The following is a 21,051-nucleotide window of genomic DNA, read 5'->3' as shown; positions in this document are numbered from 1 at the left end:
CTGAAGTCATTATTTTCTCTTGGGTCAGGAATCACATGTCTTGAGCTGGCCAGTATATCTACAGCACCAGCTCAATAAATATACATAGAAATGATGAGTAAATAAACGAATGAATTTCCTGGATCCTGTGAGAGCAGAATGAGAGGGGTAAGTGCCAGGTGTGGTGGAAGCTCAAAGAGAGGCATCTATTTGGCAGAGGCTGAGAAGGCTCTCAGGGGAGGTGGGGCCTGAGCTGAAATTTGGAAAATAAGTTGCAGTTGGCCAGTTCGACAAAGGGGAGAAAGGGGGCATTTGAGCAAAGGCATCAGCATGTATACATGTGAAGTTGGACCAACTGTGAGCAGTTCAGGATGGCTGGAGTATGAAGTCACTGCTGGAAAAGTGTGAGAGGTTAGGGCAGAGAAGGCTGGCCCTGATTCTGAGAGGCCTTGAATTCTATTCTCAGTAATTGAGCCTCTGCCTTGAAGAAAGGAAGAGGCAACTGAAGGCCTGAGAGCAGGGCTGGGATTCAGGCCGTCCTGGTCATTAGAAAGATCACACTGGCTCTTGCAGAGAATGGATTTCAGTGGCACCTGACGAGAAGCAAAGAGACTGATTAAGAAGTGGCAGCAGAAACCCTGGAGTGGTCACCTTCAGAGTGAAGAGAAAGGGTTTGATGCGAAGAACATTTAGGAGAACAAACCCACGAGATAAACATGACACGAGGCAGAGGGAAGGAGGAATCAAGGAGAATTGCCAGGTTTTTGGTTTCAGCGGTTAGAAGTTGGTGGTATTGCTTATTTGGGTGGAGGGTGCAGATACAGGTGGGGAACGGGATGCCCTGGACTGTGGACCAGTCAAATTTAATAAAACTGGCAGGCGGGTGTCCCTCGTTCATGGGAGGAGTCTCAGCGGAGATCTAAACATGTGGAACGGTGGCAGTAGTGAGCGTCACCAGGCAGTGAGCATATTTTAAGTGCGAGGGCCAAGGATCAAACCCCAAGGAAAGAACATTTATTGAACAGAAAGAGGCAAAGGCTGCTTGTATTCAGAATGTTCTCTGTAAATCTGTGATTTGAAGTTTAGTCCTCTACTTTCTGCCTGACCTCACTGGCCTTAAGAGCACTCATGCCAGGCTCCAGCACTTGCTGAGGCTCCAAGGCTCCGAGCCTCCCTCCGAGTCATCCACTTCCCGGGGTCTATCTGGTGATGAGGTCCCGTAGATTCCCCCCACCTCCCTTCATCACATTCACAATCTTTGCTCCTCTTCCTCCTTTTCCTTCTGAACTCTGCACCAACCTAGCTGCTCCCGCTGAACTCAAGTATCTCTGCCTGGCAGCCTCTAGTTTCTCCAGGTTTGTCTTATGAAGACCCAGGTTTATTTCTTCGCACGCTAACCATGCAGTATCTAACTGTCCCATCTCATTAGCTTTTTCTTTTCTCCTAGGATGGCCTTTCTTTAGAGCTCAGCTGTGCTGTCTTTTGTGGCTCAGCCCTAGTCTCCCTTCTCCACAGGCCCTTCACAGAACACTCTGGGCTGCATCTCCGTCTCCCTCTTGGGCTCGTGGTTATGCTGGCACCAGCCCTGCCTGGTGATCTCTCATTACTCAGTAAGCCTGGTCTTCCTCCTCAGCCTCTGAACAGTCCTGGGAGGGAGACTTTGTCATAACCTGCTGACATCAAGTCAGACAGGCAAGCTGAGGTTCAGAGAAGTCACTGGTCTTGGCAAAAAACAAAAAATCAAACAAAAAAACAACCAGGTTGAGTGGCAGAACCAGGACTTAATAACAAGTCGCCTGTGTCCTTTACAGCGCAGCTGCCCCTGAGGAGAAAGGAAGTCAGGACCGGTGGTATTACAGGCAGCAGAGATGAAGAAAGCCAGCTCCCAGTGGATTAACACTCCCCGTAGCCACACTGATCATCTCTGTTCTCCTACCTTCCCAATGTGGGATTCTGGAAAGAACGGCCAGTTCCATGTCAGACAGACTTTAACGTGAATCCAGTTGCTACCATGTGACCCTGGGTGAGTTACTTAATCAAGGTCTCAGTTTTTTGTGTTTTTTTTTTTTAATTTATTTATTTTTTAATTGGGGCAAAATACACATAACATAAAATTTGCCATTTTAACCATTTTACGTTCCATTTAAGTCAGTGGCATTAAGTACATACACATGGTGAAACCACCACCATCATCCGTCTCCAGAACTCTTTTCATCTTGCAAAACTGACACTCTGTACCCATTAAACACTAACTGCCTCTTTTCCCCTCCCTCCAGCCCCTGGCAGCCACCATTCTACTTTCTGTCTATGAATTTGGCTGCTCTAGATACCTCATGTAAGTGGGATCATGTACTCTTTGTCTTTGTGACTGGCTGATTTCACTTAGCACAATATCCCCAAGATTTATCCATGTCACAGAATGTGTGAGAATTCCTTTCCTTTTTAAGGCTGAGTAGTATTCCATTGTGAGTATATACCGTAGTTTGTTTATCCATGAATTCGTTCACGGACACTTAGGTTGCTTCTACCTTTTGGCTCTTGTGAATAATGCTGCTCTGATGAACATGAGCAGGTCTTTGAGACCCTGCTTTCAATTCTTTGGGTATTGCTGGATCAAATGGCAATTCAATTTTTATTTTTTTAATTTTTTGAAGACCCTCCATACTGTTCAGATTTTTTTAAATTAATTTTTTATTTTGGAATAATTTTAGATTTATATAAAAGTTGCAAAAAATACTATAGAGAGGGCTGGCTGGTTAGCTCAGTTGTTTAGAGGACAGCCTGGTAACACCAAGATCAAGGATTCAGATCCCCGTGCTGGCCAGCTGTCAAAGAAAAAAAAAAGGATAGTACAGAGAGTCCCCATATACCTCTCACCTACTACCTGCTATTGTGACGATCTTAACATTTTCATGGTAGTCTGACAAAACCAAGAAACCAACCTTGGCACATTACTATTGACTAAACTCCAGGCTTTATTTGGATTTTACTGGTTTTTCTATTAATGTCATTTTTGTCTTCCAGGATCCCAGCAACTACAGCTGCTGCTATCTACTACTATCTAATACTATATTAAAATTAGTCATCATGTCCCCTTCGTCTCTTTTGGTCTGTGACAGTTTCTCAGACTTTCCTTGTTTTTTACAATCTTTGACAGTATTGGAGAATACTGGTAGGGCATTTTGTAAAATTTCCATTAATTTGGGCTTGCCTGATGGTTTTCTAATGATTAACAAAGTCTCAATTTTTTAATCAGTAAAATGGGGACTAACATACTTCCTTGACACGATAGGTGGCATTAAATGAACTATTATAGGTTAAAACTATGTCTCACCAACATTGATCCCTGAATTACCTCGTACACTAAATTTAAACACTTTATGAGAATCTTATGAACTTTGATCAAAACTGACCATTTAACTGCATTTAAATTCAGTAGTTTTAACAGTAAATAAATAAATAAATTCAGTAATTTAAAACTCCCTCTTCCAGGGCCGGCCTGTGGCTCACTCGGGAGAGTGTGGTGCTGATAACACCAAGGCCATGGGTTTGGATACCTATATAGGGATGCCCGGTTAGCTCACTTGGGAGAGCGTGGTGCTGACAACACCAAGTCAAGAGTTAAGATCCCCTTACCAGTCATCTTTTAAAAGAAGAAAAAAATAAAAATAAAACTCCCTCTTTCATAGAGAATTTTCACAGTTAAATCCCTCAAGCCCCAGAAGACTCTTGATCTTTATTTTGAGGTAATAGCTAATCAATAACAGTAAAGAGCAAATGTGTGCTTGTTTGTTTTTTTCCATCTGGTGAACTAGTATTACTATGAGTGGATTGAAAATATAGGCTCCGGAGTGAGATGAAACTGAGTATGACTTCTGTTACCTCTGCGACCTTGGGCAAATTCCTTCACCTCTCTGTGCCCCAGTTTCCTCATCTGTAAAACGGGTCTAATAGGGGTACTTACATCACAGAATGGTTGTGAAAATGAAATGAACCAATTCATAGATAGTCCAGTGCTTGGCACTTTGTAGGTACCTAAAAGATATTAGTACTTATTAATCTCATCAAGTGATATCACATGGGGCTTATTGGATATCTTTATAGTGTTTGGATATTTTCTGCTTAGTAATGCACAGGTGGATATTTATTACAAAAAATTGGCAAGTACAGAAAAATGTAAAGAACATCAAAATTTTCTAGAATCCTACTACCTGAGATACCTATTATTAACATTTTGACGTATTATTTCAATCTTTTTAAAATATAGGCTATATTTAAGCATATAAATGTAAATTTGTCTCATTTCTTCAAAATTAGCATATTATATATAATTCTTTGTAACCTGCTTTTTTAAAAGTCATTTTCACATACTATAATGTTACTGTACTACATATTATATGTATGTTTATATATAGTATAAATATTATGCTATATTATAGCATTTCCCTATACTGTTCATTTTTTAAGTATGTATTTAAATGCTTACCTAATAATGTACAATGTGCCTATGCCAGCATAGTAAATGTAACTATTTCTCTATCACTTAAAATTTAAGCTGTTTCTAATCAATTATTTCTTATTATGTAGAAAACTGAAATGAAAATCCTGGGACAAAAGTTTTGGTAGGAAACTCTAATCGCTTCCATGTCTGGAAGTGGATTAGTGGGCTCAGTGAGAATGAGAATTTTTTCCTTTTGTTTTCTACCCTTTGACCAATATCTCCTCTTTCCCTCCACCCCAATCCCAGCCCCTGGTAACCACCATTCTACTTTCTGCTTGTGACTTTGACTTTTTTTGGATTCTGCATATGAGTGAGATCATGTGGTATTTATCTGTGCCTGGCTTATTTCACTTAACGTAATGTCCTTCAGATTTAACCATGTTCTTGCAAATGGCAGGATTTCCTTCTTTTTTTTTTAAGGCTGCATAGTATTCTATAGTGAATATATACTACATTTTGTTTATCCATTCATCCACTGATGAACACTTAAGTTGATTCCGCATCTTTGCTCTTGTGAAAATGTTGCAATGAACATCGGGATGCAGATATTTCTTCAATGAACTGAATTTATTTCCTTTGGATATATACCCAGAAGTGGAATTGCTACATCATATGTTAGTTCTATTTTTAATTATTTGAAGAATCTCCATACTGTTTTGCAAAATGGCTATACTAATTGGCATCCCCACAAACAGTATATAAGGGTTCCCTTTTCTCCATATTTCTGCCAACACTTGCTATTTTTCTTTGTGATGATACAAATTCTAATAGGTGTTAGGTGGTATCTCATTGTGGTTTTAATTTGCACGTCTCTGATGCTTAGTGTTTTAGTCCGTTTTGTGTTGCTATAACAGAATTACCCGAGACTGGGTAATTTATAAAGAGAGGTTTATTAGGCTTACAATTCTGGAACAGCTGCATCTGGCATGGGCCTCAGGCTGCTTCTACTCATGGCTGAAAGTGGCAGGCAGCCAATGGGTACAAGCAGATCACATGGTGAGAGGAAGCAAGAGAGAGGAAGCAAGAGAGAGAGAGAGGAGGTGCCAGAGTCCTTTAAACAATCAGCTCTCATGGGAACTAATAGAGCGAGAACTCACTCATTAATCCCCCCTCCCCCAGGGAGAGCATTAATCCATTCATGAGGGATCCACCCCCATGACTCAATCAGTTTCCAACACTGCCACATTGGAGATCAAATTTCCACATGAGTTTTTGAGGGGACAACACGTCCAAATTCCATCACTTAGTGATGCTGAGCACCTTTTCATATACATGTTGGCCATTTTTATGTCTTCTTTTGAGAACTGTCTATTCAGGTCCTTTGCCTATTTTCTAAATTGGATTATTCATTGTTTTGATTATTGAGTTGAGTTCCTTATATATTCTAGATATTAATCCCTTGTCAGATGTGTAGTTTGCAACTATTTTCTCCCATTCTGTGGGTTGTCTCTTCACTCTACCGATTGTTTCCTTTGCTGTGCTTTTAGTTTTTAGTTTGAAGCAAACCCATTTATCTATTTTTGCTTTTGTTGCCTTTGCTTTTGGGGTCATATCCAAAAATCATTGCCCAGATCAAAGAAAATGAGCATTTTTAAATTTCTCCCTTTTGGCAAATTGTTCTTCAGAAAGTTTTTACCTATGAGCTTGGACATTTTCTGCACTTCCAATCAAAGTGTGCTCTTTTCTCAGGAGGGGAGGCGGGACAATCTAGTTCCATGGAGAGAAAAAAAGGAGAAGCATCTCACTTTTGTTTTAATTGCAGTTTGGTTTATTACCAAAAATGAACACTCACACATTTGTATATTGACTCATTGCACATTTTTTTATGAACATATTTTGCTTAAGCCATTGCCTTCTTTTCTGTTGAGGCGTTCTTTTACTTTTTTGGTGTTTGTTCCCCAAATTAAGTTTCTTTGCTTCTTTTTATGTTTTTAAAAAAGCAATGCATGCTCAATATTTTTTAAAAAGTTCAACAAATATCCCATCCAGCAGTAATAGCTATTGTTAACTCTGGGACATATACCCTTCTAGATACTTATGCACACACACCCACACATTTTCCTTCTGGAAAATAGAATCAAACCATATACATTTTTTTTTCTAAAGATGACTGGTAAGGGGATCTTAACCCTTGACTTGGTGTTGTCAGCACCACGCTCTCCGAAGTGAGCTAACTGGCCATCCCTATATAGGGATCCGAACCCCTGGCCTTGGTGTTATCAGCACCACACTCTCCCAAGTGAGCCACAGGCCAGCCCCTTATATACATTATTTATATTCTGCTTTTGTCACTTAATAATACATCATAATCATCTTTTCATGACAGTATATGTATTTCTACTTTTTAATAGTCCTGCAGCATTCCATCATAAGTTTGTAACATATTTTACTTAACTAATACTGTATTGCTGGAAATTAATCTTGCTTGCAAATTTTCATTATTAAACACAGGACTGCTATATGCATCTTTGTGACTAAGTCTTTGCAAATGTCCAAGATTTCCTTAGGGTAAATTTCCAGAAGTGGCTTATGGAATATTAACACTTTATTTGCCATATAAATTGCAAATATTTCTTCTCCCTGATGTCTTATTTGCCTTTTTTGTTTATTTGTTTATAATGGGTGATTTTATAATTTTGATTTCAATAAGCTCAAACCTACCAGTTCTTTAATTTGTGATTGATTCCTGGTGTTTTGTTTTGTTTAATATTCAGAAAGTCATTATTCATATTGCAATCACATTGACCTACTGTAGGGCATGCTTTGGTTGATGCTTCAATATCCTCTCTACCCAATGATCAGTTTAAGCTTAGCATATAATTTCATTTCCCTTCCTAGTGATCAGTTCAAGAATGGACTGGCTGATCCATTTCTGGCAATAACAAGTGAGAAAAAGGCTATTAGAGAGCTGCTGTGAAAACTTAATCCTAAATGAGAAACAAGAGATCATTTCTTCTCTTCTTATGTAAGAAACAGTACATGTTTTGTTGTTTGAAACAATGGTTATCTTAGGAGTGATTTTAGCTATAGGTATCAGAAAATCCTACTAAAGTGGTTTAAATAAATAAGTGTTTATAGTTCTCATTAACCACTGGTCTGGAGGTTACTGAGGTTACCAGTAGATATCAGTTTGGTGGCTCAGTATCGTCAGAACAGCTTATGCTTGGCCTTTTTTTTAGTCTTTTTCTTTTTGTAGCTATATAGTGGTTGTTGCAAACTCAGGCATAGCATCTATGGCTAAAGAAGGAATAAGTTAAAGAAGCATCAGCCAAGTCTGAGCATTTTACCAGAAAAAGCAAAAGTCTTCCCACCAGCCCCTGATAGACAGCAGTCTCATTGACTACACCTGTCACATGGCCTCTGCTCGCTGCAGGCAAAGCTAAGATAGTTGGATTTTCCAACTTCTGTAGCAAAGCAGCCAAAGAAGAAAGAGATTAGGAATTGGGATTGTGTTAACCGACAAACAGTGTCTGTCTTGGGAAGTTTGAGTTGAGTTTTCTGTTGTTCAAAGAGTGTCTTAAATAGACAGCCTATTTTTTTTCCTTCTAGTTGTTTTAATAATTTCCTTTTTTATGTATGGATTTCTTAATATATCTGAAATTTAGCTTTATTAGATTATGGAATGCTGGATCTTTTCTTCTAGGAGAGAAAAGAAATTGCACCAGTACCTTAGAATATGAAAATGCACATTTACACAGCAAAACCTGCAAAACAGTCTGAATGTTGTTATTCAGAAGTCTGTGCTGAAAAGCCATCTCCTTGGTCCTACATGCCAATTCAGGAGAACTTAGAAAGATCTGGGGCTGAATTTCACCTCAGACTGGGCCATTTACTACCTTCGATCAGACTGTAGTGCTCCTGCGTCCTAAGCTGTAGGTTCCATTCCCTAACACCCAAGTTAGGCAGTTCCAGGAACAGAGAAATTTGTTTTGTAGCTGCAGCCTCTATCCATGGACAAGGCAGGTGTTTTTCACGTGAGTGAGGTTCTCCAAAGTGGACACTGGGTTTGAGATATTGAAGATGACTCCAATAAATGGAAGTGAATGCAAGGAGAACAGTAGCTGCCGTTAATCAAGCACCTAATCTCAATCAGCTGCGGTATATACATATAGGAATGTCCTCTATGTATATATTTTTAATTTAGAAAAAACTTCACGCAGGACATAGTGAACCAAGCATGGGCTTTGTGCCCGACAGTATTGAATTGGGATCTGTAAGATCCTCTCACTTGTTATCTGGCTTGGGGCAAATCTGAATCCTCCTTTGAACAATGAAAATAATAATTCCCATTTCACAACATGTTTGTGGGGATAAGATAAGGTAAACTCTGGGAGGTTGGCTCTGTCCACCTCAAATAGGGTAGCTGTCCAGCCTATATATAGCACTTTAATTTTCTTGATTGCACATATTGGTGTTTTCTTGATTAGTACTACTAGATATTTTCTTTTTATTTACTTATTTATTGTTTATTGTCTCTCCCCATCCTCCTCATTGGAATTTGTGCTCCAAGAGAGACCTTGTCTGTCTTATTCATCTCTGTATTCCCAGGGCCTAGCATACAACAGGTGCTTAATAAACTTGTTAAATATTTGTAAACTGAGTACAGAACCTAAGGTGGAGTCTGACACATGATAAGTGTTTAGTATATGTTCATTTCCTCCCATTCTTTCTCCAATATCTAGACAGCACTTTGTTGTGGAATAAGCCCTATACTCAGCATCAAAAAACAGAGTTCTCAGGGCCGGCCAGTGGCTCACTTGGGAGAGCGTGGTGCTGACAACACCAAGTCAAGGGTTACGATCCCCTTACCAGTCATCTTTTAAAAAAAGAAAAAAAGAAAAAAAAAAAAAAAAGCAGGGTTCTCATTCCAGCTTTCCTAGTGCAGAGCTCTGTGCCTTTAGTAAAATGACTTTCCCTCTCTGTGCCTCTGTTCTGTTTCCTTATCTGTATAATGAGAGGATCCCAAGGAGATGATCATTTCTAGCTCTCACAGTCTGCTGATTTGTGATTTTGAATAAGTTACAGCACCTTTACATGAGAAAGACCACACGTAATAGCTTACTCTTCCTGCCAGAGGAGAGAGAACACCTAATACATCTGCCTGTATGGATCCTGGCCTATATGATCTGGTCACATAGCTAGTTACAGGCTGAGCTAGGACTAGAGCCAGGTTTCTTAACTCCCAATGCCTCTTTCCTCTACTGTATGTCTCCAGGGTACTTCCTCAATTTTCTGGATGTACTCATACCCTTTACCTTTCCACTGGGTCTCAACCCATTTGATCACACAGATACCATTTCTCTGTTTGTGGAGAAATTAGGGGCGCTCCCATGCACGCAGTTAAGGAAATTTAGATGAATAGTCTCATGTGACTCTTATGGCTTATTCATGATTAAACATTAACCAGTCCCCTCTAGGCACATGTTGCCAGTTCCCACTAACTTTCCCTGGCTGCTTGTCTGGTCTGATATTGGGGTCACCCTGTTCCTGACTTTCTTGGCTCTTCCATTCTTTATCCACTCCTGTATCTAGACTCAGTGATCTCTCAGGCACAAGGCTCCCTGGAGAAATAGAATCTTTTTCTTACAATATCCCAAGTCTTTGTATTTGATCTTAGGTTAAACCAGGTTTCCTGGCACCTACGTGTCTTTGCAAATTTGCTGAACACAAGAAATTGATGCTGTGTGGTCATGGAACTGAATTTGGAATCAAAGTGATCTGTTTCCAATCTGCGTCTGCCACTCTCCAGGCACATGATCATAAATAAGTTATTGACCACATAGATCCTCAACTTGCTTATATTTATATATATTTTAAAGTGGGAATAATAGCATTTATGTCACAGGGTTATACAGAGGACTGAATGAGGCTTTGTGGGTATAGGTGTGTGGTACAGTATCTGGTACATCATAAGCTCTTAAAAAGCATTTGTTGAGAATGATCTGTACTTAAGCCCTTGGCTTGTAACCATCTGCATTAGTATTTTCTGAGTTTCATTCGTAAACTTATGGGACAAACCCAACAGGGGTAATTACAAAGATTCTCTCCTTGACCAATCTCTCACCAGGCTCCTCTGAGTGCTCTTACTAGACCTGAACACTGGCCTATAAAGACTTGAGCAAACACTGACATGGTTTCTAATAGCTTAAGGCTACACCCCTAGGAAGACCATAGGCCCCTTGAAAATGCCTTGTCTGAGGAAACTCAAGGTTATCAAAGAATTTATTGCTGCTCCAGCCACACACAAAGATAGGGCCTCTGTCTCCCAGCCTGCCAGGAAGGGTAGGAGCCTAACTAAACTCCAGATAAGTGCCAGGGAGAAACCCAGATGGGTTTAACATGGACCAACCCCCTCCCCTTCTGCTTTTCATAATTTTTCACTTCCCTGACTCTATTGAGCCCCACTCGCCCCCTCACTGTTCTCTCATTCTCTCTTTAAAATGCCCAGTCAACTCTGCACCAATCAAAATGGAGCTCAGCTCCTTTCCCTACTGTCAGTAGTTTCTGAACAAAAACTGTTTTCACTGCTTTAACTCATGTCCACCATGGTTATCTTTGACATAACAATCAAGGCAGATGCACAGGTGGTGAGGCAGCCCTTCCAGGCAGTCATTCAGGGCTCCAGGCATGGACCTCCTGGAGCCCTGTACAAACCTTCAGGATAGCAATTGCCACAATGTATTAGTTGTCTATTGAACTTTCTGCTTCTATTTATACCAATGGTGGTTCTTTGCCAGTTTTTAAAAATTTGTTTGGGGAGTGCTCATGTATCCCTTTGAGCAAATAATGACAACTATGAGCTTCCACTTTGGAAAAATATACACTGACATGTGCCCACAGTTTCAATGGTCTGTGGATTCTGATTAACAATATCTGCCATGGGCTGTTGGCTACAGGAGCACACTGACCACGTCTTTGGAATTTTTTATCCCTAACACCCAGCACAGAGCTTAGAACTAAAATAGGTCACTAATACATGTTGGTTGAATAAATACATGGGTGAACTAAAGGAGAAACTATATAACAAAACTTACATAGAGTTTATTATGAACCAGACACTGTTCTAAGTGCTTTTTGTGGATTACCACTTTGAATTCTCACAACAACCGATGAGCTAAACACTATTATTATTCCCATTTTATAGAAGAGGAAACTGAGGCACCAAAAAGCTTTAGTGATTTGCCCAAAGTCACTCAGCTGGTTCTAGAATCCATAATTATAACCAGTATATTGTAAGGAAAATGAGGCAAAAGATTTTTTTTTTTTTAAAGATGACCGGTAAGGGGATCTTAACCCTTGACTTGGTGTTGTCAGCACCACACTCTCCCAAGTGAGCCATGGGCTGGCCCTGAGGCAAAAGATTTTAGAAAAGTTTTTTGTTTGTTTGCTTTATAATTTAGATTCAGCTGGCATCTTTTAAGAGCCTACTAGATAGCAGACATTATGCTAGGTGTCACCACCTCTAACCAGAGGAGGATGCCCCATTTCCTCCAGCATTGTGGGTAATCAAAACCAGATGGAATATCTTCTGACCTCTTGCTCCATGGGAGGTCCAGATTGAGCAACTTTTTGTCTAGAACCAGAAGCACGGTTCTCTCAAACAGAAACATTTCCTTATAAATGACCAAGATTAATGGGGTTGGTTTATGACCTCTTTCAATGCATTGACATCAACCCTAAATATCATAAGCTGGTTGGACTGGCCTGTCGGGTATGCAGTCTTTGATGTCTTGATCAACTCCAGTTATCTAGAGCAAATAGAACCATGTGCCCATCTGTCATTGGTCATACACCAAGAAGCTGATTGCTTTTAAATTGTCATCACAGAATTTCTTGGCTAATGGGAAAATGGCATATACTGAAGTCAACAGCTGTGATTAGAAGTGCCAGGAAGTGGGATATCTGGTTTCTGCTCCTCCTGTGTTATTGAATTAGACACTTGCCTCTCTGGGTCTCAGTTTCTCATTAGAGAAGTGCACAGGGTGATAGCTAGAGATCTCTAAAGCTCTCATAGCCTGTGAGTCTGTGGGTTTAATTAGCATCAAGCCTCAGCAACATGTCCAAAACTGTAAAGAAAGAGGGGAAAAAAAACTTTATTTTCTTTCTTTGTATTCATTCAGCAAATGTGTATCAAGCAACTTCTATGTGTCAGGCATAGTTCTCAGCACTGAGGATGAAGGAGTGAACAAAATAGACAGACATTCCTGCCTTCATGAAGCTTACATTTCATGCAGGGAGGCATACGTAAGGTAAATAAGAAAGTTATACCATGGATTAGAAGGTAATGAATACTACAGAAAATAAAAAAGCAGAGTAGGGGGTTGCTACAAATTGAATTATGTACCCCCCAAATTCATATTTTGAAATCCTAACCCCCAGTACCTCAGAATGTGCCCTTATTTGAAAATAGGGTCATTGCAGATGTAATTAGTTACGCAGAGGTCATACTGGAGTAAGATGGGCCCTAATCCCATATGACTGGTGTCCTTTTCAATAGGAGAAATTAGGCCATGGACTGCACTCAGGGAGAAGGCCTTGTGAACATGAAACAGAGATCAGGGTGATGTATCCACAAGCCAAGAAATACCAAGGGTTACTGGTGACACCAGAAGCCAAGAGAAAGGCATGGAATTGATTCTCCTTTAGAGACTTCAAGGGAAAATGGCCCTGCTAGTACCTTGATCCTGGACTTCTAGCCTCCAGAACTGTGATACAATGTCTGTTGTCTAAGCCACCAGCTTGTGGTACTTTGCTACGATAGCCCTTGCAAACTAACACAGGGATCTTGCGAATTTAAATAGGGAGATCATGGAAGATCTTACAGAGCAGGTAACATTATTTAAAGTCTGAAGAGGGCTGAGGGAGAGAGTCATGTGACTATCTGGGTAAGAATGTTTCAGGTGGAGGAGGAGCAAGTGCCAAAGCCCCAAGGTGGGCGTCCGTGAGGATGCCGGTGCGCGTGGTGAGGTGGGATCCAGTGAGAGAGGAGCAGGAGCTGAAGTGAAGAGAAGAGGAGCCCCACACTGTGCAGGGTCTGGCGGACATTGCTCAGTAAGATGCGAGACAGTATTTCATAATGCAAACCATGGAGTGGTTGTGAGGAGGACGTGCCATCACTTAGCTTTTAAACTTAGCTTCACATCTCTGGCTGCTGTGAGCAGAGGCTGTCAGAAGCCAAAGGTGAAAGCAATAATGCAGGCCTCTTAGCTTGGACCAAGGAGGGTGCCAGTGTAGGTGGTAAGAAGGGTCATGTTATGGAGAGTACACATGTACATATATGTACACACACACACATATGCACACACATACACACAAATATACGTGTGTGTATATTAATATATATACATATATAATTTTAATTATCACTAGTGATTCATAAAAACATTCTCCTTATTGAAAAAACAGAAAGAAAGAAAGAAAGAAGGATACTTTGCAATTTGGGCTACAGATCCACTGACCATCCTTCCCCTAGAGTAATCTTGTTGGATTTCAATTCCCGGCAAACAGACTGAGATGCAGGTTTGCATGCAATAGGTTTTATTAGCCAGTGTCCTGGGGAATGAAACTGGGCAACAGAGACCTTAGCTGACCCCACAGGCAGCTCTGCATCTGAGTTGGTCCTTCAAAGAGGTTCAGAGTTGAGGCACTCCTGGATGTGGGTCACCCCTGGGGAAGGGACCTAACCTTGAAGGAGGCAGCTCTGAGAGAAAGGTAGCACATGGCACTCCTGGCAGCTGGGGCAGTCCTGGTCACAAACGGCTAATTTGAGCAGTGCACCATAGCATCCAATACAAGTTCCCAACTTCCCAAAGGCAGCCATTGTGATCCATTGGGATTACGTCTCCCATCATTTAAAAATGCATATATATATACTCGTATGTGTGTATAACACATGCACATATGTATGCACCCACACACACTACACGTGCTCAGCAAAATATAATACAGTCTTGTTTCTTGTGTGTTTTTTTCATATTATTATAATGCTATTCTTACTCAGTGGCCTGCAACTTACCTGTTTGCGCTTAATATATAGATGACAATAAATGTGTCTTGGAAAGCCATTCGTATTAGGACACTTAGGTCTATTTCATTCTTCCCTCTCCCCAGTCCCTTTCCCAACCCCATTCAAATGTACATAATTTTATATTTTAGGTTGAACTACACACAATTGACATTTTTGAAGATTAAAAATATTGGCCATTTCCAACGGTTTAACCCAAAAGATTCTCTAGGAGTTAGCCACAATTCCTGAGAAAAGGAAAATACCAAGTTGCCCAAGGTGGAATTCTTAGCATCCCAGTCGAATGGGAACTTAAAATGCAAAGTAAATTCTAAGAAAATGAAGAATAGTATTTCTCGCAGGGCAGATCCTTATTGGACTGAGATTTATATCAACGTCATGTCAGGATTTCTCTGCATATACACGGCTACTGCCTGATGTCCCAGAATGAGGGAGACTTAGCAGTCATTATAGATTCAGAATATTTTCACTTCTGTGGGCAGATTCAGGGTTGTCAGCAGAAGGTTGTATCTTTCTCTTTATAAATGTTGCATGGTATTCTACATCATCTAGACTGTCACAATTTATTTAACTATTGCTTGGGAATAAACAGGTTGCTTCTGATTTGTTTCAATATTTTTCTTTTATTTTTACCTTTATTTTTTACATCATTTTAACTAAAATATTTTCAAACATACAGAAAAATAAAAAAAGAATAGTATGGATCTAGTATGTGGATTCATCAATTATTAACATTTTGCCATATTTGCCTGCTTTTTATGGCTGAGCCATTTTAGAGTAAGTTACAGATGTAACTCTTCTTTTACCCCTAAATGTTTCAACATGTGTATCTTCCAAACCAAGACATTCTGTTAACCACAATACCATATCCACACAAAAAATTAAACAATAATGGTATATTCAAATTGTCCCAACTATCCCTCAAATATATTTTATAACTGTGTTTTTCTTAAACCAGATCACTCAAGGACAAAGTCATGAGTCTCTTAATCTATTAGAGGCATCCCCACCTCTTTTCTTTTATGACTTTGGCTTTGTGAAGAAATCAGGCTTATTATTTCATAGAATGCCCTGCATTTAGATTTGCCTTTTGCGGGGGGTTTCTTTCTATTAATAAAAGTCCTACTAGTTCAGCCCTAGATTTAGTCTTTATAAATCAACTCAGCACTTGTCAAAATGATGTTTTGGCTATATAGATTTACAGGTAGCTACAAGACCTGAATTCTAGTCCAGTGATTCTCTACTGGGGGCAAATTGTTCCCTGAGGGACAAATGGGGAGGGTGACTGATGCCCAGGGTTTGGATCCCTGTACTGCTCAGCTGCCCCCCAAAAATAATAATAATAACAAAAAACATTAAACAAATGGGGAGGGGGACGCTACTGCCACTTGCTGGGTAGGGTCCAGAGATGCTGCTAGACATTCTGCAATGCACAGGACAGTCCCCATGGCAATGAATTGGCTGGTCCAAAATGTCAATAGTAGTGAGGTTATGAAACTCTGTTCTATGACTCTGACATCCACTGGCTCCATGTCCTTGGGCCAGTGCCATCCCTTTCTCTGGGTCAGTTCTGATGGTTCTTTCCAGCCTCAAGCCAATTGGACAGAGGCAAGTTCTGCTTTACTACTGGCATCTCTGTAGCTGGGACTGAGTGGCTCAGGAGCATTTCATGCCAAAACCTCCCGTTTGACTGACAGTAGGTCAGGTTCACATCCTGTCTTATCACTCACATCCTCTTTCACACACTGTAGACAAACTATGTTGGGGCCAAACTATACAGGACAGTTTGGAAAGACCCAGCCATGAGACAAATGGGATGTGGCTAAACAAAGCCATACAGTGTTTTTTGTTTCTGGAGGTTTTCATGATGGACCAAATACGTGGGTTACAAACTGGTGAAAGAGGATATTGATTGGGAAAGCAAAATGTCAGGACAGACACATTCTTCATTATTCTCATGAGGTCAGTACAAGGGTGATCCAGATCATGCAGAATAGGTCATTTGAAAATCACTCCATCCTTGAACGCCTGTTGAAGGTTACCCCGAGATTCTGACTACCCTTGGCTCCATGTCCATGTGTAAACCAGCCACTACAAATGGAGTATCTGCCAGGTACTCTACCAGGCATCTGAATGCATATTATTCATTTTGTAGTGAACTGTACTTTCCATAAATGGCTATAGCAACATCACTCATCCCATCAGCTCTTTTTACAGTGCAATTTGGCATTCCTTCCAGCGAGAAGTGGGCCCAATGTTTCCTCTGCTTGAATCTAGATGGGCTTGTAACTACAATGGAAGTGACACTATGTGACTTCTGGGGATAGGACACAAAAGGCAATATACCTTCTACTTGGAGCTCTTGGGACACTCAGTCTTAGAACTGAGCCACAGTGGTGTGAGGAAACCCAAGAAAGCTATGGCAAAATCTATGTGGAGAAGAAACAAGGCTCCCAGCACACAGTCCTAGCTGAGCTCCCCACTGACAGCTGGCACCTACCTGTCTGGCAGTGATGTGAATGCCCAGTCTTGAGAGTGTATTATTCCCCATGCTGCCCTAGCTTACCCTGCATGGAGCAAAGATGTGCTGTCCCTGCAGGTTGCTGCCCAAATTGCAGCTGCGTGAGCCAAAGAAGTGATTGTTGCTATTTTAAGGCATTTAGTTGCAGTGTAGTTTCTAATGCAGCAATGTATAACTAATAGTAATGCAAATGTGTAGGTGTAGACATCTTTATCTCACCACTGAGAATGCTGAATTTCAGAGTGGCAAGGCAAGAAATCAAATTCAGGTCTGTCTGGTTCAAAAATATGTACCCTCAACTGCCACATAATGCTGCCCATTGAGGATAACACATGATCCCTGAAATTAAGGAATATAACCCCCAGTTGGGAAAAAGAGACTTATTCTTAACATATCAATTAAAAAAAAAATGCTAAACTCATATCTCCTGTAGACAGATAACATCAATCCTGGGAAGTTACCCTATGAAAGAAAAATCCAAGAGGACATGTCATGTAAAAGAACAAAGATTTTAAAAGATCTAAAATGTCCCATAATCTGAAATGGTTGATAAAATATTATGCCACCATGAAAAAAAACATAGCTATGAAAACCAGGTGACAACTTATAAAAATGATTACAAAATCATACTAAATGACAAAAGAAAACCACAAAATGAAATATGCACTAAGCTCCGGACAACTTAAAGAGTGAAGAGGAATAGCATATTTATTTAATGTCTCCTTAGTTCCTAGCACTGTGTCTATTTCTCTTTAATTTCAGCTTTTTAACAACTCTATGAGGAAGTATTATTATTGTTTTACAGATCAAGGAACTGAGGCTCAGAGATATTAAATAACTCACCCCAAACCAAGTAGCTAATAAGTGGCTGAGTCACTAATTAGACTGAAGGAGACAAGGATGGAGAGATAAGGGTAGATGCACAGCAGAATGAGGCAGGATTGAAGGGAGGGGAGAGAAGGTGACAGCAGGTAGAACAGCGGAAATAAGATCTGATGAGGTCAAATGATTATTTTCATCATTGGTTTCATTTGCTTCCCTTAGCAGAAGCAAACTTACCTTTCAGATTTTGGTCTCCTTATGCTCATTTAATCAGCAAGCAACAGTTCAGCAGCTGCTGAGCAGGCACTGTGCCAAACCCTTGGGACACAGAGAAGAACACAGCACTGGCTCTGGCCCGAAGGAACTACTGGTTAGCTGAGCCTTGTTCAGGCCTTATTCTTTATTTCTGGGACTCTCCAGGCCATCTAAGGGCAGGTGGACAGATGAAAGAGGCCAGTGAGAGTAAGCAATGCTCTGACAGCATATGCAAAATGGACAGTAGATGGGCAAAGAGATGAACAGCATGTGCTTGGGGCCCTACTCCTTGCTTTGATCAATGTTATCTGGAATTCTTCAAAGCAAGAGCTCTTTGACAACATGAGGCTGAAACCATGAGTAGTCAAGTAAGCAAAGATAAAAACGTTGCTCTCAGGATTTTCCTTGGGGAACAGAAAGGACAATATGTAGGTTTCTCTGTCATGCGGATAGTACTCAACAGTTTTTGGAAGACTCTTGATGGGCATAGTTATGATATCCGGCTTCAGGAATGGCCCACAGTAACCGTTGCCTTCTTGCACGTATATTTTATGTAGTCTCCTCTCATGCTGAATAGGGTTGACTTGAATAACCAAACGGATATTGCAGAAATGATGCGTGTGACTTCTGAGACTGAATCACAAAAGATATTGTGACTTCTGCTGCTTGCTGCCTCCTGGAATACTCGCTCTTCATGTCCTCGCCATGTCATGAGGACAGTGAAGCAGCCCTCGAAAGAGATCCAGGTGGGCAGGAGCCGAAGCCCATTGTTAATGGCGGGCCACAGGTGAGCCTTCTGATGACTGTGCTGCAGCCCTGAACTGCAGCTTCTTCAAGTATCCTGAGACAAAAGGACTTAGCTAAGCTGTCCCTAAAATTGTGACCCACAGATGCTTTTTGAGATAATAAATGCTTATTGTTTTAAACCTCTAAATTTGTGGGTAATTTATTATATAGCAATAGATAATACAATAATCTCATAACTATTTTGACCTTTCTAAAAGCAAGAGTTTAGAGTTAGTAGCTTGCTTTTTTTCTTTTCTAAAACAGAAAGTATTTTATTATTTTGTTTTGTTCTGTTTCATTATTATAAGTTATGCCTGCTGGTTGCAAACCATTGGGCAAATTCAGAAAAGCTTAATGAAGAAAAAAAAAAACTCTGTAATTTACAATGCAGAGATAGCTGCTGGTGACATGCGTCTCCTTACAGACTTTCACACATACACACACAAACACACATTTTACATTTTTATTTGTTTATTTAAATTAATTAAGCAATTCTCAGCCACAAACACACAGGGTAAAAACTTCACATAATACCAAAAGATACTCGGTGAAACTATATTTTCTCACAGATCCTCAGTTCTACTCCTTAGAATCAGCCACTGTATTCAGGCAGTTAGGTAGTTGGCCCGAGATAGTCTTTGCATATGTAATAGTAGCACCTAGAAGACAAATTGCTAACTCAGCAAGTAGATATCTACTGTATCATTTTAAATGCCTACTTGTATTGCAACATCCATATCCATCCTAATTATTTAACAAATTCCATATGAATAGATATTAGGTTGCTTTAAATTTTCTATATTGTAAATAATGCCTCAGGGAACATCTTTGTATACATATCACTTTGTATATTTGTCTACATATTTCCTTTGGGTACATTTTTATGAGTGGGATTGTTGGGTCCAAGTACAAGCATTTTAAAACTCCTTTATCAACAGTATGAGAAAGAGGGGGACTATTCTTATCTTCACTTTACAGATGAGAAAACTGAGACTCGGAGAAGTTGAGTAACTTTCCCACATCACATAGCTGGCACATGGCAGAGCTGGCACTCCATCCCACATTTTGGGACTGGAGGTCTCATTGCTTCATATGGCAAAAGTCTCAGAGCAGGATGCAGGATATCTACAAGAGGAAGAGCATCAAAGAAGTACAAATCACTCTGCATCCTCTTAGCCAGACCCCTTGTGTCCTGGCTTCCTCCTCTGAGCTGGAGGCAGGGAGGCTACTGGCATTTCCTCTTGTAATTTGAAAATCAAAGAACAGAAAAGGACAGAGCTGATAGCGTCCCAAGAACTGGAAGATAGTGTGAAATCAATAGTTTGCTGGACATGGTGGGAATGACTTTCTAGTCTTGACTACATCAAGAAGTTGTAAAAGATATCTTCTGAAATAATGAACAGTCTAAACTGTTATTCTTTTGAATTTTCTGCTACTACAGATTATAACAGCTAAATTGTTTGCCTAATTGTCTATTGTCTCTCTGGCTTGAACAGGTAGCAGAAGACTTCCCGTCCTTTGAAATGCCAGTGAAGTGCGGAATTGAGTTAAGCTAATTCATAAGTCATGGGTGGTTTTAAGTGTGTCCTTTTTTTATCCCCAAAGGGGGGAAAATAACTCTCCATTTCTCTTACATTCCTTTTTTACTCCCTTTGAGGAGCAGTGTGGTTTCACTTACGGAGTCCTGGATTAAAAGCCTTATGTGGTGTTAAAGTTGGGGATATCAACAAACCCCTAAGTCTCAATTTTCTCATTTGTAAAATGAATATATTAGTACCTGTATTTGTTAGAGCTCTCCAGAGAAACAGAACCAATAAGAAATTTATATATATATATGTGTGTGTGTGTGTGTATATATATATATATATATATATATATATATATTCATGTTTACATTAAAAGACTTATTATGAAGAATTGCTTTACATGATTATGGAGGCTGAGAAGTCTCACAGTCTGCCCTCTGCAAGCTGGAGACCCAGGAAAGCTGGTGGCGTAGCCTGAAGGCCTGAGAACCAGAAGCACCGAGGGCAAGAGAAGTTTGATGTTCCAGCTCAAGCCGTCAGGAAGAGAGGGAACAAATCCAGCTCTCCTAGCCTTTTTGTTCTATTCAGGCCCTCGATGGACTGGGTGATGCCCACTCGCATTGCGGAGGGCCATCTT

General features: G+C 40.2%; 1 long non-coding RNA gene across 1 annotated transcript; it reads left to right on the top strand.

Moving 5' to 3' along the window:
• The first annotated feature begins 58 nt into the window (after positions 1 to 58).
• Positions 59 to 3,074, top strand: LOC134363590 (uncharacterized). Its single transcript, XR_010021758.1, has 3 exons — positions 59 to 147; positions 1,791 to 2,002; positions 3,004 to 3,074. It is a non-coding gene; the product is annotated as an uncharacterized LOC134363590 (long non-coding RNA).
• Positions 3,075 to 21,051: the final 17,977 nt, after the last annotated feature.

The sequence above is a fragment of the Cynocephalus volans genome, chromosome 15, assembly GCF_027409185.1.
Source record: "Cynocephalus volans isolate mCynVol1 chromosome 15, mCynVol1.pri, whole genome shotgun sequence".
Taxonomy (NCBI): Eukaryota; Metazoa; Chordata; class Mammalia; order Dermoptera; family Cynocephalidae; genus Cynocephalus; species Cynocephalus volans.
The sequence above is the reverse complement of the archived record's forward strand: the minus strand, read 5'-3'. Positions and strand labels throughout refer to the sequence as shown.